Consider the following 27,256-nt stretch of genomic DNA (forward strand, 5'->3'; position numbering starts at 1 on the left):
GAGGGAGAGGGAAAGGGAAAGGGAGAGGGAGAGGGAAAGGGAGGGAGGAAGGGGAGGGAGAGGGAAAGGGAGGGGGGAAGGGGAGGCAGAGGGAAAGGGAGGGGGGAAGGGGAGGGAGAGGGAAAGGGAGGGAGAGGGAAAGGGAAAGGGAGGGGGGAAGGGAAAGGGAGGGGGGAAGGGAGCGGAAGGGAAGGGAAGAAAGAAGAGGTTGAGTTCTTGCTCGTGCTGACAAGACTGCGGGAATCCGCTAAGGAACCCCTCCCCCTTCTGCAGTGTCGCTAGTGGCCAGGGTAGGCAGGGGATGTGAGGAATCGTTCACTGGGGCCTAAAGACTTCCATCAGAAGAGACACCTGTGGCTTCTCCCCTCCCTGCACTGGGCCTGATGAACTTCATAGGAGCTACAAGACAGGGAACGACAATCCTACCACACGCCCAGGAGGAAAAATGTCCCATTAGGGACACGTGTGGCATCTCATTTGTTGAAAATTCTGAGATAGGTTCTACTGTTATTACTATTTTACAGATGAGAAAACTAGGCACAGAGAAGTTAGGTAAGTTGCCCAGGGACACACAGCTAGTGAACAGCAGACTGGGGACTGAAATCCGGGCAGTCTGTCTCCAGAGCCTGCCTCCCTAACAGTGATGGTGTGCTTGCACTATGTGAATCAGGCATGTGCTAAATATTGTTCTTAGTATTCATATATTCTTCACACTCACCCTCTTTTATGAGAAAAGCCAGGCTGATCAACAATATAGAGGTTTCCTGAGGTCCTTCACAGATAGTAAATAGCCTAGCTGAGGCTACACTCTGATTTATGAAACATGCAAGACTTTGCAGGACCTACGCTCAGCCACCAGCTGTGTAAGAACCTATCTTGCAGGGACCCTACGGGGGGCGGGGGGTGGGGGGCGGACTTGTGAGAACGCCCTGGGTCTGGTTCAGAGTGCTCTGTCGGCACACTCGCCCTCCTGCAGTCTGAACTTGAAATAATCGTCCAGGTCGCTGCCTAACACAGCGCTGGTGTTGCTGGCTGAAACCACATCAATCTCAGGTTTGATACGGCCTGTGACATTCGTTCTTCTTCACCCAGGCTTTAAAATAGGCAGAGTGGTTGAGGCAAAGTAATTTTGAGGGCAAAAAAAAAAAAAAAAAAAAAAGGCCTATTGCTTTTACTGAAATCGCACGCAAGCATTTACAATAACTAAGGGAAGAAAGAAGGAGAGAAACAGAAGGTAAAAATCAGAGAAGTGAGGTTAAGAGACCCCTGGAGAAGCAAGCCACGTCTAAGGGCCTCACAACTAAGGGGCTCAGTTCTGGATGCATGTGGGGAAAGGCGCTCAGCAGGTAAGCCACGGATCTGCCTAGAGAAAAAGAAAGACACCCTGGCCTCTGCTGGGTGACAGTGCAGACAAAACAAGGTACAGTCCGGCATGCATGGCCCATTAGGGGGTACCCTTTTTATGTTTTACCAAAAAATGTCTTTTTATCATTTTGCTGCTAGTAATACATCCGACACGACGAAGCCATCTTCCGTCTTGCTTTGTGGTAACTTGACGCGCACTTGCACAATGTCTCCTCGCTCAATGCACGTGGAACCCCGGAAAGCCAACCAAAGCCCTGAACCCCAGCATCAAACGCTTGGTTCTCTTGCTAAGTGAGCTGGCCTGCACCTCAGAAATAATTCTGAAGGCTTGTTAAGCAGCCTCATAATGAGAGAAGATTGCATTCATGCTGACACCTACACAGAATAGTCCATACCTGTATTTTAGAAGAATGCCACTTTCCCTCCTTCTACATGCTAGACATGAAAAACCTTAGGGATGCCTGGGGGTGCTCAGTCAGTTGAGTGTCTGACTCTTAGTTCTGGCTCAGAGCATGTTCTCACAGTTCATGAGTTCAAGCCCCACGTTGGGCTCTGTGCTGATGGTGTGGAGCCTGCTTGGGAGTCTCTCTCTCCCTCTCTCTCTGCCTCTTCCCTGGTCTTGCTCTCTCTCTCAAGAAATGAAAAATCTTAAAGATCTTCACATAGTATCCAAAGATATTTTATTAGTAGAGTGACTTCATAAAATGTTTGTTCTAATTTGTTTAGACAAGGAACACTTCCTTTTGTAGTTCAAGTCTGACAACAATACGCCATGAACTTTAAAGAAGTACAGAACAGGAACTGAGTCACTAGTTTTACCATCAAGGTTTTATTTCCCTTGCCTCTTCCTCTCTCAGCATCACAGACCGAACAGATTCGACAGCATCAGGAGTCCTAGTTCTTGCCTGAAGGTAAAGTTCCCCTCACTGCTCTGGGATTAAGGAACAGGAGCTAGAACACATGTACTTTGCTGTCCCATTCCTTTATCCCAACACTCCAAATTAACAGACGAAGGAGATTAGACAAGGTGTTTACAGTTCTCAAAAACAAATTCTTCAAGCATCTTCAAGCACTTATGAACACTTGACACTGTAATTAGAAATAATTATCTTCTCATTAAGCCTCTACCAGGCAATAGTGGTAACCTACTTTGAGTTACATGCACTAGAAAATGTAAATGTCTTCAAAATAGCTTAGAACTCACACTTTCAATTAATGGAAACGAATGTCTTACAAAATTAGTCTGACCTGATAAAAATGTACTGTATGCTGTGTAATCTACAGAAGAATTAAATTGGAGAGGAGAAGAGGCCAGAAGGGGCAGGCTCGAGTAATGAAAAGCAACCTGAATATCAACTGCAGGTAAAGGACAGCCATGGTCCTCTGGTGAGGAGACTGGAGAGGCATGTGAAGCAACAGCAAAAGAGGGCTACTTCTTTTTCTTTTTTAAAATTATTTTTGGGAGAGCACAAGTGGGGGAGGGGCAGAGGGGTAAGCCTGATGTGGGGCTGGAACTTATAAACCACGAGATCATGACCTGAGCCGAAGTCAGATGCTTAACTGACTGAGCCACCCAGGCTAGGTGCCACCAAAAGAAGGTGATTTCTAAGAAAAAGGAGTCTCTGGGCATCCCATCTACCTCAACAACAGACGAGTCTGGGAAAGGGATGTGAGCAGCTAACACCTGCCCCTCACCTCCACAGGTCGAGCACGAAGAACTCGGCCTTCTTGAAGGAAGGGCTCACAGTCCCTTCTGGAGGGGAGATCTGGGATGGGGAGTTCTAAAGGGGAAGCAGGAAACCCCAATTTTAGGACTAAATGCAGAATAAATGTCATGTGGCTTTTAGTTCCTACACTTAGAAGAAATGGGGGGATGTGAGAACCCCTGGGCGCTGAACTAACCCACCCAGTGGGTGTCTGGAGTCCTTCCCACCATGGGAGTTACTCCCCACCAGTTTCTGGCAGAGGAGTCAGTAAAACCTTTCCAGGAAAGGGACTAAGCACTAGCCTTGAGGGCAAGGGGAGGTGGAAATACCACATTATACCCCAAGAGAACCACCTTGGGAATCGAGGCAGGAGAGACAGCTCTGAAGGAGGAGAAAAAAATCGATCTCCAAGGCCCTTGGCCAGTGAGCAGAAAGAATGGCATTTATTCACTGCCTTCCTCACCCCCGAAACGAGAGACTGGGGGTTCTTGGGAGGAATGTGTGCTTCGCCTAAGTTTCTGAAGCGTAATCACAGAGCCAGCACCGTCCTGCAGTCTTTGAGCATCTCCAATCCAAACGAAGTCTCTGAGGACTTCTTAGTGCCCTCTCAGAGGCCCATGACAACGGTAATGTCACATGCGGGGCACTGATCTGCAACAGAAGTCAGACTGTTAGCACCTCAAGAATCTTCACAGATCTCACTTGCCCTAACGCCCGTTTTAAAAAGCAGTAGCTTATAGACGAACCCAAGTAACTTTTCATATCAATCCACGTTCTTTTCCTAAGAGAACTCTGCACAGGAGAAGTATTTTCCCTACAAGGGAAAGTAATTCGTCTACTGAAGTATAGTTTCTTATCTAAATACATAAAGTAAATATAAGAGTCAGTATGATAGGGGTGTCCTATCAGATAACAATGCCTCCCTTTTTTGCCAGGAAGTTCAACCCAAATGAGTAACTGTTAGACCTGGTGATTAGCCTTCCCTCCTTTTTAACTTAAAACTTTATTTTAGGATATTATTGCGACTCTATTTCCCACGTGCCTTATCATACCCTTTTAGGATAAAGAGGTAGGTGTGCCTCAATCTACAGATGCTATGTGCATCACCCTTCTGGAGGTGAACACTGTACTCTCATTCCCATATGTAACAGGAGGGATATGGTCAAATGTACCCAGTTCATAAGCTGGCACAGCTCCTTCTGTCCTCCATTCCCAGGGCACCCAGAGAAAGCCACACTAAACGTTACAACTTGGCTTGGGTTCTTGAAAAGTTGCTTAGTAAGACTGAGTCAGGAAAGAAAACTTGATACTTGGGTCCCCAAGTACATTCCCAAAGCAAACCTAAGCTTCATTATAAGTTTTTCTCTGCAGGTCAGGGTTTAATTTGTTTTTGGTACTAAAAAAAATATCGCGTATATACTAGATAATTTGTAATATTGATTTTTTTATAAATAGAACACAACTAGCCATCAGATAGGGCTTAGAAATAACACACTTAATTTTGAAGTAGAAAAAAAACCCTTATCCTTACTAGTTTATTTCCCTTTTGCAATATGGAACTTATTTCCTTTAAGCAATTTTACTTTTTCTAATGTAAGCCAGGAGTATTATCACCAAATAGCAATTAGAAATAAAAATCTCCCTTTAGTTCTACCAAAATAATAAATAGCATCATATTCAAGGAAAAAAATTTTAATGTCCACAAAAAGCACATCCAATCAACATTTTAGTACTTATTTTTCTATATGGAAGCTGTGTTAGGCTTCAAATGAGGCCAAGCAATATAAAAAACCTGATTGCCTTGGGCCAAATAAAACTATCTTTTTAAAAGATAAACCAATCATGTCCTGTTCCTTCTGAAAATCTTTAAAATTCCCTAGACTAGGGGTGCCTGCCTGGCTCAGTCAGTAGAGCAGGTGACTCCTGACCTCAGGGTTGTGAATTCAAGCCCCACACTGGGTATAAAACTTACTTAAAAAAAAGTAATAATAAATAAATTCCCTGGGGCGCCTGGGTGGCTCAGTCAGTTAAGCCTCCCACTCTTGGTTTCGGCCCAGGTCATGATCTCATGGTTCATGAGTTCAAGCCCCACATCGGGCTCTGTGCTGACAATGCAGAGGCTGCTTGGGATTCTCTCTCTTCCCCTCATGCGTGTGTTCACTCTCTCAGAATAAATAAACTTAAAACAAAATTGTTAAAAAAATAAATAAACTAATGAGTGAAATCCTCAGCAAAGAACTTAGAACTCTCTTGATCAGGGTCCTATCTTAGCCATATTCCAGGAGACTGGTCCATAATGGTATTTTGAGCACATCTATGCACAAGGCAACAGAGGAAGGCTGGGGCTTTGTACACACTCTCCTTTAATCCCCACAGCTCCATGAAACAAGGATCAATAGCTATGCTATACAGATTTGCAACAGGAGGGCATCATATAGGTTGTGGTTATACCTAATAAAGCACAGAACCAGGATTTGTACCAAAGCCTAAGCTTTCAACCTTCATCTTATTCCACTAATCCAATAAGCCTCTGAATGTTTCCTGCACGTTCCTATTTCTGTGGGTTAAGCACCTACTAGCTCCTCACTCTAGCGTGGCCCATGCAGGCCTCCACCCCAATTTAGCTTTTCCAGGAGTGGTTCAAACACAGTCTCTTCCACAGAGCTACCCCTGCCCCCATGCTCTGCTAGAACTGACTGCTTCCTCTGTACTCTCCCCAAAATTTGCATTCACCCCTTGAACAGCGTTTATCCTGCTAGGTGTCTAAGTATTTGTAGAACATTGGATTCCGGCTCCGTGCCCCCCCCCCCCCCCCCCCACTATACTGGATATCAATGTCTGAAAACCACTGGTGTCCTGCCCCACATTCCTTCCTCAACAGCACCTTAGTTTCTGTTGCTCAATCAATGGCAGACGAACAGCCAACTGGGGCAGCAGCTGTCCCTCCTGTTTACATTCTCCCGGCTGCTGACCAGGGTGGAATCAAGAACCCACAGCAGAGGTTATTCAGGACTCCAGACAGGCTGGGCTGCAGATGGTTAATGCCTCGTGATTCAAGCAAAAGACCAAAACTTCAGGAAACTGATGTGTCTCATGGCTGTTTGCTCCAAACAACACAGATGACCAACTAGCACATGACCTACAATGTACAGAATACACAGGTGTACGCCCTTCCTCTCTGTGGCCTTCTCCCTGTGGTCACCATCCTAACTGTTGCTGAGAATCCACATGCTGGCTCCTTCTCTCACACCATGTTGTAATTCAATAAGCTATTTGTGATGGCATAAGGATGCAGTCTTGGTATTGCATTAAATGAAAAACTTTTAAAATAACGTATCTACTGCACCAGCAACATCATCAAGTATAGTTCCCTGTCCCTTAGGAAAGCACAATTCAGTAGAACATGAACACAAAAATAAAGGAGTCCTTTTATCCTCCAGAGTCTAAGAAGGCAATGACTTGTTTTAAAGGACAAAAGGAAAGGGGCACCTGGGTGACTCAGTCAGCTGAGTACCTGACTCTGGATTTCGGCTCAGGTCATGATCTCTCAGTTTGTGGGTTTGAGCCCTGCATCGCACAGGCTTGGGATTCTCTGTCTCCCTGTCTCTCTGCTCCCTCCCCTGCTTGCTTTCTCTCAAAATAAACAAACAAACATTTAAAAAAATAATAAGTAAAGGACAAAAGTAAGGGTTTCTGGGTGGCTCAGTCGGTTGAGTGTCTCACTCTTGATTTTGGCTCAGATCATGATCCCAGGGACGTGAGATCGAATCCTAAGTTGGGCTCCATACTGAGCACGAAGCCTGTTTGACAGTCTCGCTCACTCGCTCGCGCTCTCTCCCCCTCCCCTGCCCGCATGCACTTCTCTCTCAAAAATAAATAACTAAACTTAAAATATATATATATAAAGGACAGAAGCAGGCCTCAAGAAGAATGGTTCAAGAGAGGATGGGATCTTGGCAAAATAGTACAGATTGATTTTAAAAAGAGAAGCTACCAGTTAAAGACTTAAGCATCATATAATGTTCTACTTGCTTCACATACATTATTTTATTTTCCCTCTCAAGAAGATTAGAATAATCACTCCTACTTTACCAACAGAAAAAACAAGTGACTTGTCTGAAGTCATAAAGCCAGTGAGCAGGGGACGTGGTTCCAGGCGGCCCCCAGGTCCGTGCTCTAACACCCCCACCTCTCACTGGTTATGCCAGGTGCGTTATGCCGGACCCTTTACTAGACACAAACATGTTTCCCATGCCCCTCCAAGTCTCAATTTTCGCTCACTTAAATCACTGCGCAGCCATTAAATACTGCAAAGTGGAAAATAGGTACAAGAGAGAAACCAGAAGAGCAAATACTAACAAACGACGTTAGGCAGTTCTTGGTGCCACAAGGCAATTGCTGGAGATGTTCCCAATTTGACGTTAAGGAGTTAGAGAAGAAACTAGCTTAGATCCCAAGGTCTTGAATCATAAAAAGGTCGACTGCTTCTGTTTTAACCACTACTACTGATTCTCCACGCCAGTGAAACAGACAGTTGGTACACGGAGCCCCTCTTCTGGCTCCAGCCCTAGTAGGTAGGTAATCATTAGAGGCTCTGCTCCCAAGATGAAGGAAAGAGAAGGCTTCTTTCTCTCACAGCCACAGCAGCTTAAAAGCACTGAAGATTTATATTTCAGGTAGAGGACAGTCCTCTGGGAACACACTGCTTTATAATCTAGAAAAAAGGAAACTATAAAGAAATAAATTGAACTGTGGACTGTGATTTTTAAGGCCACTATACCATGGCCTTTCTTAGAACCCAGGTCTATATTTGGGTTGACGATATTTCCAGCAGAGGAACAGCTTCCAGGGCCCACTCGTCACACTCACAGCAACCAGCTGCAATGGTTTTGAGATTCGTGGGAAAGCCCCAATTCTAAAGCCATGTGTCCAATACGGGTTAACTGTATCACAGTGGTAGCATATGTCCGTGGTTAAAACCAGATTCAGAGCCAGACCCTGTAGGTTCAAATCCCAGCTCTGTCACATTAAACGTTATCATCGTAGGCTAGTTGCTTAGTCTCTCTATGCCTTAGTTTCCTCATCTGTAAAGTGGGGACAGCAGTACCTACTTCACAGGGTGACTATGAAGATTAAATGAATTAAAATTCGTGAAGTGCTTGCAACAGGGCCTCATACAGAGTTAAGGGCTCTAAGTATACGCTATCGCTTATCAAACACAACATACCCCAGACAGGTGGGAACTTCGGAAAAGTCCAGAGCCAGGAGCAATGGTGCTGCTGTCACCATGTTAAGCTCCTCAGGAGAAGCTGGCAATTCCCTCCCCACTGCACACTGTGGCACCTGCTTACTGTGTATACACAGCTTGCAGCGGAGGGGCAGGATGGGAAACGTCCGGCAGAATCTCACAGCACACAGGACATCCCTTCAGATCAAGTTCCAGTGAATCTGAACTGACCTGTAACGAGAATGTGTCTAAAGATGCCCATTCACCCAAAAGCGGAACACCTAGTATCTGAGTGATCCAACTTTTGAAAAGGTACATGACCTCAAATGACTAAAACTTAAACTCTCAATATTTGATTCTTAATTTTTTTTAAGTATGATTAGTCTTCTATGTTGCTACTTAAGTGAAACTAGGGCTCTAAATTAAGGCCTTAAAGAGACATTAGCTAACATTTCCCTAAGTCTTTAAGCAAAACAAGGAAAAATTGTGTTAGAAAAACCTAATGATGGTAACTTGCTATTTCCTCTTTAAAAAAAAAAAACACCTCCTAAACTAATTCTTGAGAGTATGATGTCATGGAAGCTTGTTTTTAGAGATGATACGTGGAGTTTTTTTGAACCTGGCAACAGTTAATTCCATGACCTGCTCTATCAATGGCATCATTCGCTAATTTTGCAGAGGTTCTCTCCACCCGACTCAAGCTGTCACCAAATCCTGTTGTTGCCTTGTCTAAGAATTTCTCCCTAGATTGACCCTTCCTCACTCTCTCCAGATCCACCCACTGAATCCAGATCCTCCCTTCCTATTCCATCTACCTAAAGGGCAAGAGTTTAAACAGGTTTCACCGTGTTCAGTGTTTCATTTCCTCTATGCAGCCATGGAGAACATTACACTCCTCTTCTTCACGTTCTAACATTGCTCGAGACGTACAACGGCTCTTCCTCTAATAAAGGAATTGGATTCTTCCTCCTGCTGGTACTTAATCCCTGAGTAACTTTTCCTACACCAACTATGCTAGGTCTTGTCTTCCTCCTTCTACCACCTCCCTGACAGACCCCAGCGCTACACATTTCTGCACTTTCTTTCCACCCCAATGCTTACGTCATTCCTTCTGGGCACATCTGTTCCAAGACCTTAGTCTTATCCAAATCCTACCATCCCTTCAAGATTTCTTCTATGAGGCCTTTTCACAGGACTCCTGCCCAAGTTACTTCCTCTCCTACTGATGCATTCTGGCTCTACTACTTATTTTATCTTCCTTGCTAGATTTTTAGGTTACGACAAGTATTCACTTTTTTAGATGCCATTCAACACTCAGTACAGAACTAGCAGTATCTCTGAGTAGCAAATACTTATTTATGTGACCTTCTTTATGCTATAAAGCACTATATTCAAATCCTGAATGAGACCCACAGTAAGAAATATGCACTTACCAATACATGCATACATATGTGTGCAGGTACACACACGTATGTAACTTTTATGAAATAATACTTATATTTACTACACGCCACCCAACTTTATAAGCATATTTTTAAAAAATAGAGTTAGCTCATTTTTTGGACCCCTGCATATTAGGAAATTATAATTAATTTTGTTAGGGTATATTAATTCTATCCTATAGAGAATGTCCTTGTTTTTGTATACATGTCAGAAACTAAGTACCTTAATGTGTACATGTAACTTGCCTTGAATCAGATTACATACACAATACATAAAGCGAATACAAAAGATTTATTTGTTGAATCTAGATACAGTAGATAGGTATTTGCTGTACTCTGCCTTCTACTTTTCCATATACAAACATAAAATGATAGTTATGCTTTAAATTTATTCCATGACCAATGAATGGGACTCAATCCTCTTTGAACTAGTGTTTTATAATTGGGAAAAAGACAAGCCACATGTTTCTGTGTCTAATAATTAAGGAGGCTCTAACATACTGAAGAATGTCCTATGGTTACTTCCTGGCCAGTGGGGTCAATAAAGGTTAAACTTTCCGATGTTGAGCCACTAATCTCTCCTACAATATTCTTTCTATGAAACTTTCTATGAACCATTACTAGGAGTAAGGTATCTGATCAAGGAACAGTTCTTTACTTGCAAAGCTCACAGACTTAGAGTTTACACAGACTTCTCATCTTAAGAAAAAGCTTTGTGGTTTTCATCAAGGCTTGAAGAGGATTACAGCTGGGAGTAGCAGAAGTTCAAGACAATGCACTGAAACTGCGGAAATCATAATAACCATGTGCACTGATTAAAATTTTCCCCTTCCTTCTCCTTTAAGAATTAGTTCTCGGGGCACCCGGGTGCCTCAGTCGGTTGGGCATCCGACTTCAGCTCAGGTCATGACTTCATGGTTCGTGGGTTCCAGCCCCAAGTCGGGCTCTGTGCTGACAGCCAGTTCAGAGCCCAAAGCCTGTTTCAGATTCTATGTCTCCTTCACTCTCTGCCCCTCCCCAACTCGTGCACATGTGCGGGCGTGCTCTCTCAAAAATAAACAAACATGAAAAAAAAGATTAAAAAAAAAAGAATTGGTTCTCATAAAAGAATAAATTCCATGAACAGAGATACACCTCATTTAATGGATACTGAGAGAAATGTATTACAGATGAGTGAATGAAAACTCTAGAAAATTAACACTCTTATCATTTAAGGGCCAGCATTTTTAAACCTTGTTGATGTTGGATTTCTAAACTGCTAACTTCCCAAGACTGTTTTTCTATCAACTTGGGTCATCCATATGATCAGATCTGAATTGTGACAGAGCATCATGAAGTAAGGAAGAAGCCTAGACCAGGTCAGTCGGGGGCCTAGTGAACTCTTAAGGTCCCTCATGTGAGAAAACCAGGTGGATGAACTCTGTGACCTCTAAGGCCCTGGAGGCCTTTCCACTCAACAATTCTGCTACCACTAGGTCTGTGAAGCTGGCAGCCCTCAGCACATACCAGGTAACAAACATCGAACAGGTATCCTTTCTTCTAAGGACACTGACTACCAAAATGACGATTAAGCGGGGCGCCTGGGTGGCTTAGTCGGTTAAGCGTCCGACTTTCGCTTAGGTCATGATCTCGCGGTTCGTGGGTTCGAGCCCCGCGTCGGGCTCTGTGCTGACTGCCAGCTCAGAGCCTGGAGCCTGTTTCAGTCTGTGACTCCCTCTCTTTCTGGCCCTTCCCTGCTCACGCTGTCTCTCTCTCTCTCTCTCCTAGAAATAAATTTAAAAAAAAAAAAAAAAATGACGATTAAGCAAAAAGCAGTTAAAAGCCATATGCAGCAAATGAAAAGAATGAAGAGCTAGTCACACGCAACATAGATGAACCTCATTATGTCACACTTTGCGCTGTAGGATTCTTGTGATCTGGAGATAGCCACCACCCCTGCTGGAGAGCAGAGGGAGGGACGGTGATCTGCCAGAAGGTGGCACAGGGAGCTCTGGAGTGCCAACGATGCTGGGGCAGGTGGCAGGTAGCGTGGTGAGCACACAGGTAAGAATCATCCAATTGTACTTTTAAGATGTTATGTACCTGCAAGTCATTCCTTTAAAAAGTAAAGAAATACACACACACAAAAAAAACAACCAACCAAACAAAAAAACCTTTAGACAATGAAAACACAGGGGCTGTCAAATTACTATGTTATCTCTACAGCACTTGTAACATTGCAGATAATGAATGAATGCAGACTAATACAGTACTGTATTCCAGACCAGTGTATTGCTCAGTTCTAGCAAAGTAAGAATTTTAACTTCATTAGTGTCAATTCACACTGTGTTTTGTCAGCTCTTTAATATTCTTAAAAAACATTTATTTTGAAAGAGACCGACAGAACGAACTGTGAGCACAGAGCCTTTATGCAAGGTGAAACCTATGACCTGAGCTAAAACCAAGAGTCAGACGCTTAACTGACCGAAACACCTGGGAGCCCCCAGCTCTTTAACATTTTTAAAGTTTCTGCAACTTTCATGACACTGCCTAATAAATATTTGTTTTTACTACCAGAATATAGCAGAGCAAATGTACAAAACACAGAAAGCGTAGAGATCTGTATGGTATACTAACTAGCAAAGCACTAATATCCGTGGTTATAACTAATCACATTAGATTTAGACACAAAAATATTTCATCTTAAATTCTGCAAAATGCAGCAACATCCAAAACACGATGCTGATGCAGATTGCAAATGACCTGGTTCATTACATAATAGTTATTTAGAAAGCCAATGTTTCTCCAAGAGGCCGAAATTAACTAAAAGCACACAAAGTACAATTAGAGCTTATTCACATACTTTGAACCAAATGTTTTTATGACAGTTAATGGATTTGATTTAGACCAAATGTTTTTATGATAATTAATGGAATTGACTAATTTAGGTTAATGGAACTGATTTAGGTTCCAAATTAGACCTCCCCCCACCCAATACAGAATTTCTACTCAAAAAATGTTTTCCTGTCTATCTTTTGTGAGCTGGGCTGTATGTTAAAAGCACCAGAATCAGTAAGGTAAGAATGACAACCATGCCTCTGCCTAGGAGCTCCCTCTCTGGGCAGGGAGACACATGGAACTACACAAATGCAGAAAAACATGAGGAATAAAGAGGCAGAAAAAAGACCTAGAAGCCTTCAGTGAGACCCTTCAAAGAGCATGATATCTGACTTGGACACAGAAGAGGGGGCTCAAAATTCAGCCAAAAGAATCCAGAGAGGAGTACAATGTGTCCAGAGGCAGAAAGCAGAATATTTGGGAAACCGATGGTTTCTTGAGGTGTCTAGAATTTATAAGGACTGAATCAGGGTACAGCTTAGGGCTGGGGCAAAAAAGAGGTGCAGGCACCTATCTGTGAGAGGCAGAGGTACGAGACAGAACACAGACCCAAGCCCCACCCACCCCGTAGCTGGCTGTGTGAGCCACACTAGACTGGACACTCTACCAGGTGGCAAGGAGAAGCCAGGGTTTTGAAAGTAAGTGGGGACTTTTTTTTCATCATAAAAATACTGAGAGATAGAGATCCTGAAATAACAAAAAATGCAGGGGAAAAAATATCACCCATAAAACCCTCCCTTAAATACAGACACTGTTTAGACTCTTAGCTTTTAAAAAACACAGAACTGTGGCTATATTGTGCATAGAGATTTCGGTCACGGTTCATGTGTTGTGTACACAGGCACGTAGGAAGGATCTGCTGATCTGTAGGATTTGGTCAGTATACACCTGTATGCTCACACCGCACTGCACCAACACAGAGCGGGCCTCTGTCTGCAATGCAGAGATCCTATAACCAGACCCAGTATTTAAAAACAAAATCATGAAGCTAAGGGCAGCTGAGTTCTCATCTAAAATATTATCTGTCATGATAAGAAATCGGGGATTTTGTCTCATACACATGACAGATCATTTATTCCATCTCTACTCCTTTCTCTTCTGGAGATAGGAGAGGCTATACACGTTCCAACGATCACAGCCCTCATGCTTTTTATCAGAAGGCTAACAGATTACAGGATAGAATTTTTACATAAAAATGAAAGAAAAGGCAGGAGTTAAAGATGATTTCCCTGAAGGCTACAATTCCTTTGGTCTTTTACTTATGGATTGAAAAGAGGAATCCTTCAACATATGCCACAAATCATATTCCCCTTGCTCTAAGCCATAGTTGCAAAGTATCCCAGATTCTTCTGACTATAGGAAAGCACCACAGTATACCTGTGTATCTACACTATCTATTATGACTCAAATTCTATCTGAAAAAATTTTAAACTCCAAATTAGATTCGTAAAAGGGGTGGGGGAAGGCATGTGAAGAACAGAAAGCTGTCTGGGAGAGTTTCAGTGTCAGATGCTTTTCTCTCCTCACTGTTAACAGTAATGAACCAAATCCTGGGTCTGTACCTGGCCGAGGGCCCTAACTTCCCAATGAGATCACAAGAACTCCCAGACAGGACACTTGTTCTGAGCGTCTTACAAAACCACCTATGTACAGAATTACTGTTGAAAAACTTAATTTTATGCCCCAGTGGAAGTCTGTCTTTCTTAAAAGGGTTTACTCATACCTAGTTCCCTAGGATACATGAAGGATGGAGTTTTCTTTTTGCCTAAATTTGGGAAAGCCGATGAACTTAGACTCCAAGGATTGCTAACTACATAATAGTATTCAGAGTGATGCACTTTATTAATATGTTGGGGTCCACCTCCCTTACTCAGCATTTCAAAATGTTAAAGAACCATCTGTTCAAGATTCACCAACTGAGATTATGAAACCTCATGCAGCCTAAGATATGACCCTGACTTTAATGAACTGAAATGTCTTTCATTTCTATACTTGATGCTTCTGGTCTCATCTCACTACTTTAGATGTTGTTATGACTGATGTTCTATGAATAAGGCATTGTAAATAGACCTGTAAGAACCACAATCCTCATGTCAGAGAAAACATGCTCAACTGCTTTTCGTCCTGGATAAACACATAGTCAACAATCAGTGAATATACACTTCATATTACAGGACTGACTCAAAGTGTTCAATCATATCTAATCAGAAGCAAGGGTATGTTTACATTATTAAGGGACACATTTTTCAAAGGAACCAAACTTTATATGTAAACAGTGGGAAAGTGACAAACATAATTAGACAAAATTAACTAACGAGCAGATTTGGGCACCATCATTTATTTCCTACTTACATATAACATCTTTCATCCAAAATGTCAATAAATCTTGCTGAGTGTTCAGTGCTCGTGTCCCAACCTGGGATGTGATGATCTGAAAGCGTTACAAGTCTACCATGAATTTCACACCAAACAACAGACAGGCATTCAGTCTTTAGAACTCGTTGCTAATTCTTTCCTCCCTTTTGCCTCTTGCATCACTAAATCCTGTCTTTCTCCATCACCTCTCCAACTCCTAACCTCTCCCTGCCCTCCACCTGACACTGCCCAGTCAAGGTCTTTTATACTGCCCACCAGGGCCACTGCAACCACCTCCTAAGGCATCTCACTGTCCCAGGCTGCCCCTCCCAGCCGCGGCACAAGGGCTGTCTATAGGATAAGGTCTAAACCCAGATTGTCGGAAATCCAGGCCCTCCGCGTCTCAACCTAAACCTGTCTCTCCAGGTTTTGTACTCACACCCCCTCACCTGGACCAAATGGCCTATCCAGGTGACCTTTGACCAGATCAAAAGCAACGCGCCCACATGGTTTCTACTGGCTCACCTCCACTTGGCTCAGGAGCTCCCACCACGGATGTGGTCTCCCTGCCCCCTCCACCTCTACCGTCTAGTTGGTGCCTGCCTGTTTGCATCACAGGTGTCCGACGTATTTCGCCTCTATTCCTCACCCCAATTCTACAGGTTATGTTTAGTCTACCATGAGGAATATCAAGGAAGTCAAGGCTTCTGAAAAGGTCACAAACCATTGAGTGATGAGCCCAAGTTCCAACTCAGGTCTGAGTCCACAGACTGTGTCTGTTGTAAAACCTCAGGCTTCCTCGCCTGCCACCCCCAACTTTCTACTTACCAAAACCATGGGGTTCCCTCAGACTGGCTCCTATTAACCTTTTCCACACAAAGTCCTTTCTTATCACCTCCAATCTAGAAACTACAGCTTACTCAAAACTGCTTTGAGTCCTTCCTGCAGCACTAAATTCTCTACTGCCTCATGTTATCAGTGATCTTATTCTTTCCCCTGCTTCTCTGCTGTCCTACAGCAGCCTCACAATGTCTTTTGAACACAGTAGGCATACAGCTGTCTTATAACACTGTTTCATACTTTGATATTATTTCCTATGGGTGAAATGCCACATCAGGTAAAAAGATTGGACGAAAGAGCTAGTTTTAGTGGCTTAAAAATGTTATCAAAGACCCACACTCTCCATTTTTCCATTCCACCACTCTTCGGACATCTGCTTGTTCTCTCTTGGAGACAAAAAAAGAGTCACTGTGGTCCTAAGACTCACACGCAGATAATTCCTAGCTGCAGACAACTATATCACTCTTCTTTCACATTTTATTAGGGAGGAAAACATTTTCTAGAAACTGCCCAGCAGACTTCCCCTTAGGTTCCTTTGGCCAGGCCTGAGTCACAGGGTCTATACACTAGTTGCAAGGGAAGTTGTGGGAAGCAGGATCCAACATTTTCAGCCTCTACTTCATGAGAGGGCTCAGGCAGCCAGAGAGAAAGAGAAAGAAATCGTGCTTGCATAGGTAACCTACAGCGTTTGCAAACACCACCATTAGAGAAATATTGATGCAATGATAAGCTCTGTACAATGAAACCCCTCCATCTCCAAACAGATGAATTAGCCTAAGTCTGCTAATCAGGTAGAACAGTCTGGTGCTCACTGCACTAGAGGTGGGAGAGAACAGAGCTGGAGGCCCCCAGTTCTTGAGGCAGGAACTGGTGAATACATTTCTTTCCCTCAGAAACTTAGTCAGATACCACAGTCTCTTCCACCACAAGGAAGGAAGGGCAAGGAAGAAAAGGAACCTAGCCCTTTTAAGCTTCCATACAGTTCCCAAAGAACTGGGGGGAAAAAAATAAAAAAAACAAAAAAACCCTCAAGAGATTTAAAGAACAGAAGGGATATCCAACTATTTACATAAGTCTTTGCCTCATTTTCCTATTCTTTGCTGCTTCTAATTGGACAATCTCCTTGATTCACCACCGCCAGCACAGTCATTTATTTCCAGCTCTGGAATCAACACAGACACCTATCAGAGGGGAACCGCTTAAGAAGATTCTAGTACAATGGAAAACAATGCAGCCACTGAAGTGGAGGTGAAGGTGAATGGGCTACCAGTCAGTTCTCCAAGCCTCACTGTTAGGGGAGAAAAGCAAGTTGCAGAGCTAGGTCTACACACACTCATTTCTGTTTTAAAAGAGATACTGTGTGGGGGTTATATGACTATATACACCAGTACTCTAGTCTGGAAATTTCTAGAGAAAATCTTAGGAACTGTGAATGGTGATTACCTCCAGGGAACAGGGCTGGGAATCTGGGGACAGTGGTATTTTTCGTTTTATATTGATTTCTGGAAGAGTTTGTTGTTACTCACTTTGTTATTATTTTTAACAAAGCTCCCGGTGCTTGTACCCTCAAAGTCAGACTAATATGCAACTACCTTTAAAATTTCATTAGCACTCTCAAGATACTTCCTTGCTCCTCTTAGGCCCTATGATTTTACCAATAGCAAAGTAACATATCAAAAAAAATAGCAAAATAACTGACCTCAGTATTCAGAACAGTAAGCTGAAGAGAGTCACAGAGTGATTACCTGGTGGCTGTTTGCATATATACAGCTCATGTGACTCCTGAGGGATAGATTGTTTTATTTGTGATTCTCAGTTTTGTTTTGTTTTGTTTTGTTTTTTGAGAAAGAGTGTGCACAAGTGGGGCAGTGGCAGAGAGAAGGAGAGACAGAATCCCAAGAGAAGGGGACAGAACTGGATGCGGGTCTCTAACTCATGAACCTTGAGATCAAGAGTTAGATGCTCATCCGACTGCACCACTCAGGCACCCCTGTGATTCTCAGGTCCTAAAAGTTTGGTTTTGCCCTTCAAAAAGGGTTTATGTAACAACTACAGAAAGAAGTTAAGGGTATTTCCTTAAGGTTAAAGTTTCTCAGGGGCCAAAATAGGATGGCATTATTTCAGTGTAGAAAACATTTTTTGATGGCTCCAGGATTTAAACAAAGCAATGCTGAAATCAGATTACAAGATACATTTAAAATGAATTCTTAAAACATTAAAAATTGTTTGTCACATGCTCTAGAGACCCAGAAATTCTATTCCTAGTAACAAATTGCGCATGTTAAGAAAGTGTATTAAAAATGTTCATAGCACGAGGCATTCACTTTCAAATGTCCCCTCTGTAAAGGCAGCTTTCCTACTATTCTTTCTAATCTTATACTCTAATAAACTTTTGCTTGCTGCTAAAAAAAAAAAAAAAAAAAAAAATCATAGCACAATGTTCACAACAGAAAACTACCACCACCCAGAAATAACCCAAAGGTCTACAGGTAACAGAATGAATATATACACACTGTGTGCATTTGTAACGTGGAAGGAGATGAACCATAGCTACAATGTAAAATTAAAGCAGATGAATCTTAAAAGAATCAAGTCAAAGAAAACCACATGCAGTATGAATTCCACTTTCTAAAGTTCAAGAAGAGACCAATTCTTATTTAGGTATAAATACACAGGTGGTAAAACGACAAAGAAAAAGCAAGTGAATGGTTAACACATACCTTAGGACAGCAAGACCTGGGGTGGGGGTTGAGGGGGCAGATGGGGGGTTGTGATGGAGGGGAAATGCAATCTGGGAAAAGGCCATGGGATCAAGCCCAATTTCTTACCCTTGGTTTTAGGTGCAGCAATGTTTCATGTTATTTTCTAAACAGAATATCCTTTATGCTTAGTATTTCATAATTTATAAACATTTAAAAATAAAAACCATGGAGTAAATCACACAGTGTAATAAACTGTGTGGGTGTATGTCTGTTTAAGTTATATGTTGAATAACATCTCTCTCTTTTTAATCCTCTTGGTCTATCTCTGGCTCTGTGACTTAACTCCTGGGTAATAATGTTAAAATCTAAATTTGAGGACCTGCTTAATGTGATCTGGACAAAAAGGCCTCGTAGCCACCCCAGGAGTGGGTCCTGACTTGGTCTTCTGGGTCACACCCAGAAAGGGGGTAGTCTAGAGGGGGGGGGGAGAGAGAGAGAGAGAGAGAGAGAGAGAGAGAGAGCGAGCCTCCAAATTTCCCTTGGGCTACAGGTTAACCCCTAGGCAGCCAGCAAACCATGCTTGCCTGCACTTAGACAACCCACTCCTCACTGAGGCGGCTTTTCCAGAACAGCCTAGTGGGCCAGCAGCTGGCAAGGTGAGACCCCTTCCTGCAGCACCCCGAGGAGCGGCCGGCGGCAGCAACAGCTGTTTTACAAGCAGTGCCCTCATGGTCTGGGCGGCCATCTCCCCTTTCATTCCAGCACAAGCCCTACATGACTGTTGCACTCACTGTGCTAGGAGGCTACTAAGATGCCTTGTTGTTAGAACAGGCCCTCCAATTTTTTTAATAACAGAAATTTAATCTTCAAGATGCAAAGGATCAAATGATAAGCAGCAAACGGCAAACTCTTCCAACTTTCCACACCCCTCTTCCATCTCCGACTGTTTGTTTCTTAAGGCTAGGGATCATTATCAACAGTAAGCCCACCTTAATATTCTAGATCAACCTTTGAGACCAAACGAATTAGAAAAAAAAATTACTTAAATTAATCAATGTGTTCATAATAGTCTAATGTCTAGGAAATGAAAACAAAGAGTATGTGCATTTTGTAGCCATGTACAGAAACCTCCGGCAGCACAGGCACACATACAAAGTCACAAATTCAATACAACTTCCCATGAGATCAGACAGCTCATGGGGGCAGAGCCCGGGTGAAATGGAACATTCCCCAGCCCGCGGGGAGTTCTGCATCAGTTCCACGGAGAAGCATCCCAGGATGGCAGGAAGTGCCCTGCTTACAGATCCACACTTTCCCACTGCTGCCTCCTCTCCCAGCCCGCAGCCACCACACCCGTCTATCTCACGGGGCACTGACAGTGGCTGACAGTCACACAAAGTCTGTTTTATGGAGTCTCAAGTTTTCAGGAAAGGGAGGATTCAAGGATATCCACTTTTCAAAAGAGCCAATGTTAGAGTACAAACTGAGATCCAACTCAGTCTGGGTAGAGCCCAGGGAAGTGGATGGAGAACCAGCTTGTTACCAGCCGGTAGCTGGCACACGCAAACACCGCGTGTATTTGCTCATCTCTTAAATCACACATGCTGGATTTGCATTCTTAAAGGACCCAGCAAGAGAGAGTTTGTTTGGTGGTTCATGAGTTTAGGCAGTTTAAATACCTGGAAAGCCGCTAGTCAATTAGGAAGGATTTGAGACAAGCACAAAAATAATTTGTATTTCTTTCCAGCACCTCATAAACTATAAATGACCACAAAGCTCTACAGCATATATTTACACAGGCCGGCTCAAACAAGAGAGCGGGTGAGGAGACTTACCAAACACCACACGACGAATGAGAGAGCAGAACAGGGTCAGCGACCAGCTCGCCTTCCTGCCCGAGAGGCATCTGAGGCTGTAAGGCAGCCAGGCTCGCTGTTCCGACAGCACCTACCGTATGACTCACCCCGGACTTTGGAGATACTGCTCACATATCTGAGTATCCCTGTTTGTCTCGGGGAAACTCCACGCCCTTCACTGGGACTACTCCAACCGCCACCAATAACATACTGTGTTCAAGCCACTGCTGGACAAGGGGGCTCTTTGTGCTCACAGCCAGAAGAGGCACATTCTGTATCTGTGCGGGTGGGGGGGGGGGCAGACAAGAAGGGGATCCTGTTACGACAGCCCTGGGATGGCAAGAGGACCCCAGAAGACATTCAGTCTGGTGCTCCTGGTTTACTGACAAAGAAATGGGCTCAATTCAACAAACTCTGGGAAGAGCCAGAGAAGGCTGTGAACGGAGCACAAGAAACACCACCACGAATCACAGAGTAAGCAGTGAGTGGCTCCGCCGCCGAGGGAAGGGCAGTCACTGGGATGAAGTGGGGAGTCAGGAGACTCTTCCTCTATCGCCTCATTCATGAGACAGATGCTCACTGGTGCCTCTGCGTGTCAGGCGCAGCAAGGCGTGCTGGAGTTGTGAGGGGACACAGTACCCCCTTGCCCCCTCTCTGTCTGGTGGCCAGGAAAACAGGGAGAGCCTCTGATGAGTACCCTGAGTGTATTTGGTGCTCTAAGGCAGCACTTGGGAAGGGGAGCCCAGGGGGCAGAAAGGAGGGACAGGGAAAGGGATGAGGTGGATACGAGTCACGAAGAAAGAGACCTGTCACTCAGAAGGTACATCAGGTAAAGTGAGTTCTGCACTGGTCAGCCAGACAGCAGGCAAGGATTTGGAGGACTCGGGGCAAGGTGGAGAAGGAAGAACTGGGTTGGCAGAACAGGGATCAGACCTTGAGGGTTCCCATGAAGTCATGCTAAGGTGTTAGGATTTCATCCAATAGGCCCCGTGGCAGCTTCTAGGGGGATTAGGATGACCAGACCCTGGTTTGAGACAAGTCATTCCGGGAAAGCAGGAGGGAAAACACGTTTGGTGCAACAGACTGGGGCTTGCGGTAGGCGTCTACGGTGAGAGTCGGTGCAGGCTGGACGGCGGTAGCAGGGAAGAGAGCAGAGCGCCTGAGGTACACCAAGGAGGTGGCGTCAAAAGGATGTGCCACCAACTGGATGTGGGGACTCAAAGGGGGAGTAAAGGAAAATCTCACTTCTTTTTCATTCGTTCTGGTGGCCAGGAAGATCCTTCACAAGACAGAAAAGCTGGGGAGAGGCAGCAGGAGGAGACTGAGGGCAGAGGACAGACTGGAGGTTCCTGTGGGCCATTCAAGCACAGACGCCCAGACGGACACTCAGAGAGAGGCAGGGCTGAAGAAACAGAGTTGGAGCCCGTTGGTAACAGCATCTGGAAGGCAAGTTACTGAGGGGATGTGCATGGACTTTAAGGTCCAGAGATCTGACCAAATCTCAGCTGCCATCTAGTAGGTACATGACCTTGGGCAATTAAGTTAATGTTCTTGAGACTCTAGCCTCATCTGAGGAAATTCCTCCCAGAAATTAATGAGATCAGTAAAAGGCCTTGATGTCATACCAGACACAAGATATTCCTTATTTTTCTCTTGCTCTTTTGTGATCATACACCGCTTTTTATTATGATAACTCAAGTACCAACTCCTGCAACAGATACAAGCTTTCCCTCTGTCGGTCATTTGTCTTTAAATCCCCTTTGACCTTCCTTGTATGAAAAGATTCTCAAATATTTGAATTGCCATAAGCCGTATGAAAAAATCAGGCCAGAATGGTCAGAGGACCAGGGGTTTCCTGCCCTTCACATTAAGTAACTACTGCAAAGATCTCAAAACTGCTGGGTGGCTTAAGTGGTATTGATTTAATTCTGTGCTGGGGGCAGGGCGTGATGGAGGACAGAGAGACGCTGGGGTCTGGAAAAGAGACAAAATGTTGTCAGTATAATAAAGCCTAGTCAATAGAACCTTACTCTTTACGTAAAACTATACTGTAATATCTCAGAGGCAGAGTGTCTACCAAAGTTAATACTGCATAATAGCTTCTATCCTCTGGCTCAGTTCAAGTGAAAGTCTTAAACAAATGTTAAAAATAAATCTAGCAAATGGATCTTGCCTTACACTAAATGTTAAATCAATACCATACTTTTAATATAAGTATATTTTCTTTGCTGAACTCATTTTGCCTATTCTAACTCTTCAAACCAACATCTTAAATTATAATAAGATTTAAAAATCAGACTGACCACTATGGCATACAGAATTCAATTCCACATAGCCAAGCTCGTTCATTTTAATTCTGGTTTTGAATTCAACTCTGGGCTCCAATTTGCCTTACCTATTTTTATGGCTGTCTTCCTAGTCTGAAAGTACCTTGGTCACTGGATATTTTATGTTATCATCTCCAACTTACTTGCTAAAAACACATTCACAATCATCTCTTCCTTCCTTCCTAATCCTTTCCCTGGTAGCTTCAGATATCCTCTCTTTCATCCATGTCCCAGCTCTGTGTACCTACTTCATGTCTGTGTCCCAGTCATAAATATGTCAAACAAACAAACAAAAAAACCCCTCAAGTTTCTAATGTAAAACTATTTGACAGTTGCCTCCAGGCTATCTAGTCATTTGGTTCATTTGACAATTTTGATTAAACATAGAGAAGGGCTCAATTCCGAGCTATGGTCTTCAGAAGCTGTTTTGTTCCTGGCTGTCTTCCACCTGTCCACACATGGCCTGGCTCAAGCAGGGCTGGTCTGAGAGTGCACTCGGGACCCTGAGTGCTGAGAGCGAACACACACTCGCTCTCCAGCACGCCAGCTCTAGCCTGACGCTCTTGATGCTCCCCGACTGTCTGGACTCTGGATGGCTCCCTTTAAACTCACAACACACCGGGCCATCCGTCTTAGCCAGCTTCTAAGATTTTTTTTTTTTTTTTTTTTGCCAGCTTCTAAGATTTTAACTCTTTCCGACATACAGATTCAAGAGACCTCCTCATACTTCTCTCCCTTGAATAGATTTGAACTTCCCAGACTTACATAGAGCGAACTAATCTGTGTCTAAAAGATCCTCTCCGATCTTGCCGCCAGTAGGAGGCAAAATGAAGGCAGGGAGGTGGCCAGATTAGATGGCAACTGCCACTAAACCAGCAACATCCCCAGGCCACATGGCTCTTGATCTCCATTAGTTCTCTCAGACACTCAGGACACTACTGAAGAGTAATTCTTTTCATTTAAACAGTACTTTGAAACACGCATGCACCCCCAACTAGACCATGACTTGCATTAGAGGACAGAGCTCATCACCACAATTAGAGGACAGTGCTTCTCACAAGGGCCCTACAACATCTACCGAAGGAGCCACCCATATCCAGGGAACAGGGCATGACCGTCTCACTATGACATGCTCCAAGATCACCTTACTTTCTTCAGACCCCAATTCAGGTTCTGTGACTTCATGTGACCCAAAGAATTCAACTGGCATACTCAGGGTTATTTGCTTTCCTAAGCTATTTCTCAATTCTCCTCTCCCTCTGAACACCTTATATATCTTTTAAATTCTTCTCTTTATGAAATATCTCTACTAACTCCTCTAACCAGAGGCCTTGAGGGAAGTCTCAGGTTCCATGTAAGTAGACAAAGGATAATTTAGCTGCTCACCTGCTCTATCAGAATAAACTGGGACAGGGAAGTCTTTTGAAAAATCAAAGATTTCACCAGTTAAATTGAGGAAACCTTTGGAAGGACATTGTATTCCCATCTTTCCTTTTTTAAAAAACACATACCCCTTGACTCAACAATTTCTCTTTTAGAAACCTATCCATATATGGTTACAGAAAAAAAGATGTACAGAAATAATCAGTACAGTATTACAAAGCAAACAAACATGGAAAAAACCGATCACCCTAGAAGGAACTTAAATTGTATGTCAACAGTAGATTGGTTAAATAATGGATATATATGTTTTGTGCACAAAACATTTCTGTAAAAATACATAAGAAACGTAACAGTGCTTATCTCTGGGTTAAAAATTACAAGTTAGAACATTTTCCACCTTATGTTCTTTAGGAGACTTTTTTCCTATGAACTTGTACTTTTCTTTATTTATTTTGAGAGAGAGAGAGAGAGCACGAGAGTGTGAGCAGGGGAGGGACAAAGAGAAAGGAAGAGAGAGAATCCCAAGCAGGCTCTGCACTGTCAGCACAGAGCCCAACGTGGGGCTTGAACTTCAAACTGTGAGATCATGACTTGTGCCCAAATCAAGAGTGGGACACTTAACCAACCCAGCCACCCAGGCGCCCCTAAACTAACACTTTTTAAGTTAAGCTAGGTAATAGGAGAGAAAAGTGAACCTTCATAAATTCAGGCTTATACTAAAGTTCTACTAAACTCTTCATTTTAACAGTGTTATTCAATCTTTGCTAAACAGGAAAGAGAACAAACAAGGCACAAATTTAAACTCTTACAGAGAAGGTACACATTAAAATGTGTTTGCTCCAGCAACTAATGATTTCATCGTTCAAGTTTAGGAATTTTGTCTTAGAGACTCAGAAGATCAGTTTGTTTGTTTTCCCCTCAAACACCTGCTATATGAGTTACAGACTCTTTTTTAAAGATTTAAGCATGGACCTTGTAAACATGTGTTTACACTTAAAATCAGTTTTACTCTGGAATTGGAGTGAGACTGGGGAGGGAAGCCCAAAAACTTTACAAAACCCTAAAATGAGGGCCACCTGAGTGGTTCAGTCCATGTAACATCCGACTCTTGATTTCAGCTCAGGTCATGAGACCAAGCCCTGCTTCCCTGATCAGTCCAGCTCTGCACTAACAATATATTCCCTGCTTGGGATTCTCTCCCTCTCTCTGACCCTCTCCTGCTCGCTCACTCTAAAAATAGACCTGCATTAAAAAAATAAATAAAAACCTGGGGAGCTGGATGGCTCAGTTGGTTATGCGGCTGGCTCAGGTCATGATCTCGCAGTTCATGAGTTCAAGTTCTACATCAGGATCTGTGTTGTCAACTCAGAGTCTGCTTCAATCCTCTGCCCCTCTTTCTCTCTCTCTCCTTCCCTTACCTCCCACATGCTCTTTCTCTCTCAAAAATAAACATTAAAAATTTTTTTTAAAAACCCTAAAAAGAAATATACACACACCCTCAAATAAGAAAAAAAAGAAAAAAAAAAGACTGATGCCCAGGCCCTTGTATAGGACTTACTGATCTCTGGGTCTGGGAGTCCAAGCTCTATATTTTTAACAAGCTCCCCAGGTAATTCCTCTTTTGCTGATACTGTCTCGTGCACACTAGATGTAACCACACTTAGCAAACACTGTCTTATCCGAAGGAAACAACACAGCACAGAATAGAAAATTGTGTGAACTGCTACACAACTCCCAGATTTTAAGACAAATAACCTTTACAAAGAGCGATGTGGAGTTTGGGGGACCCTCCAAGGCCTGCCATCAACCCACCTCTTCCAGCTTATTTGTGGTTCTCACCGGCGATATGTGGAAGGGCCATCGTTGGGGCACGCGGGGAGCTCAAGTAGTACAAGACCAGCGTTTCTCAAATTATGGCCACAATCGCCTGATTCCTGGGCCCTGCCTAGACCTGCAGTGCAGGGACAGAACCTGGGGGCCTGCATCCTACGGCCTCCTTTCTCTCTCCCACCTCCACCCCCACCTTCTTACAACCAAGTAAAGTTTCAAAAGGATTAAGTTAGTCTGGTGTTTCCTGAACATCCGACTGTAAGATGACCTTGGGTCCCTGCTCTGCCAGCCCCACCCCACACCTAGTGAATCAAAATCTCCAACAGAGGTTCCAGCTCTTACACCAGCGCCCCAAGTTAATCCCATAAGCAGGGAGGTCTGGCACACACTAATTCAGGTCAAACCCATTTGAAGATAAAGAAACCAAGGCCCAAGGAAGTTAAATAATTTCCCCAAAGACTTAACGTCTGATTAATAGTAGCTGGGATACCGAAAACCTGGTGAGCTCATCCCTTTCCTCTTCTACCAATACTACTTATTAATGTTTATCATGAGTACCTGTGCAGTCTCTGATTCATCATGATGTGGCTGTAAGTGAGTGACTCATGAAGTCTGAACCCAGGGGGCATGTCATAACTTCCACCTGCTCTTTGGAGTTTTTCCACTTTCAGTATCAGTATGAGGAGAAACATAAACACAGCACATCTGATTAAAAAAGACAGTCCTACACATTCATAACCCGGGGAAGAGGATTCGAAATTCTCGCTATTTCTTTGCCAAATATTAGGACCTTTAGTAAAAAGGACTCTAACAAATCGCAACACGTCAGGTCAGAACATCAGCCTGCAGCTTGCTGTGGGAGAGAGCAGAGAACATCTCCTACGGAGATTCCACAACCTTATCCTGGACCTGGTACCTCCACACTCATCCACAAGGAACAGGGATGGGAAACAGGACCCCCAGCTTGGAATGCACACAGCAAGCTTTAATTCAGGGGGCGTTCAATCGAGTTATAATTGCCTCTAATTGGCCCTCCCACACGGTCTCACAGTTTACAGCTGTAATCAGTTCCACAAAGAATAAGCTAAATTTCTTTTCCACCTTCGAAATCAGAATCATCTCTGCTTAGGTTCTTATCATTACCGTTTTTTGTTTTTAATATATCGAGATATAAAAAAGGATGAATGAAGATGCAGGCAGATCTTTTGGAAGTAAGCGCTGATCCCTATGACGCAATGATAACCCAGTGGGGTTCAAATTTGCAACAGAGACCGATGACCATTCCGGGAACGGTTTCATCGCAGGGCTCGCCGTCCACAAAAGCACATGCATCTGGTCGGACATTT

The 27,256-nt window shown here is 43.6% G+C and overlaps 1 protein-coding gene across 5 annotated transcripts in view; it reads right to left on the reverse strand.

Annotated features, from left to right (window-relative positions):
- Window positions 1-27,256, reverse strand: part of TMCC3 (transmembrane and coiled-coil domain family 3) — a 75,524-nt gene that overhangs the window by 18,643 nt on the left and 29,625 nt on the right. The window contains exon 1 of one of the 5 annotated variants that reach the window (XM_039236590.1): window positions 20,350-20,437. The exons of 2 other annotated variants lie outside the window; for them this stretch is intronic. The gene's annotated coding sequence lies outside the window, so the exon portion shown is untranslated. Of the gene's footprint in view, window positions 1-5,944; window positions 6,114-20,349; window positions 20,438-27,256 lie in introns of those variants that run through there. 2 more of the 5 variants (XM_039236592.1, XM_039236587.1) reach the window with 2 other exon arrangements.

This window comes from Hyaena hyaena, unplaced genomic scaffold (assembly GCF_003009895.1).
Source record: "Hyaena hyaena isolate Hyena2069 unplaced genomic scaffold, ASM300989v1 scaffold_113, whole genome shotgun sequence".
NCBI lineage: Eukaryota > Metazoa > Chordata > Mammalia > Carnivora > Hyaenidae > Hyaena > Hyaena hyaena.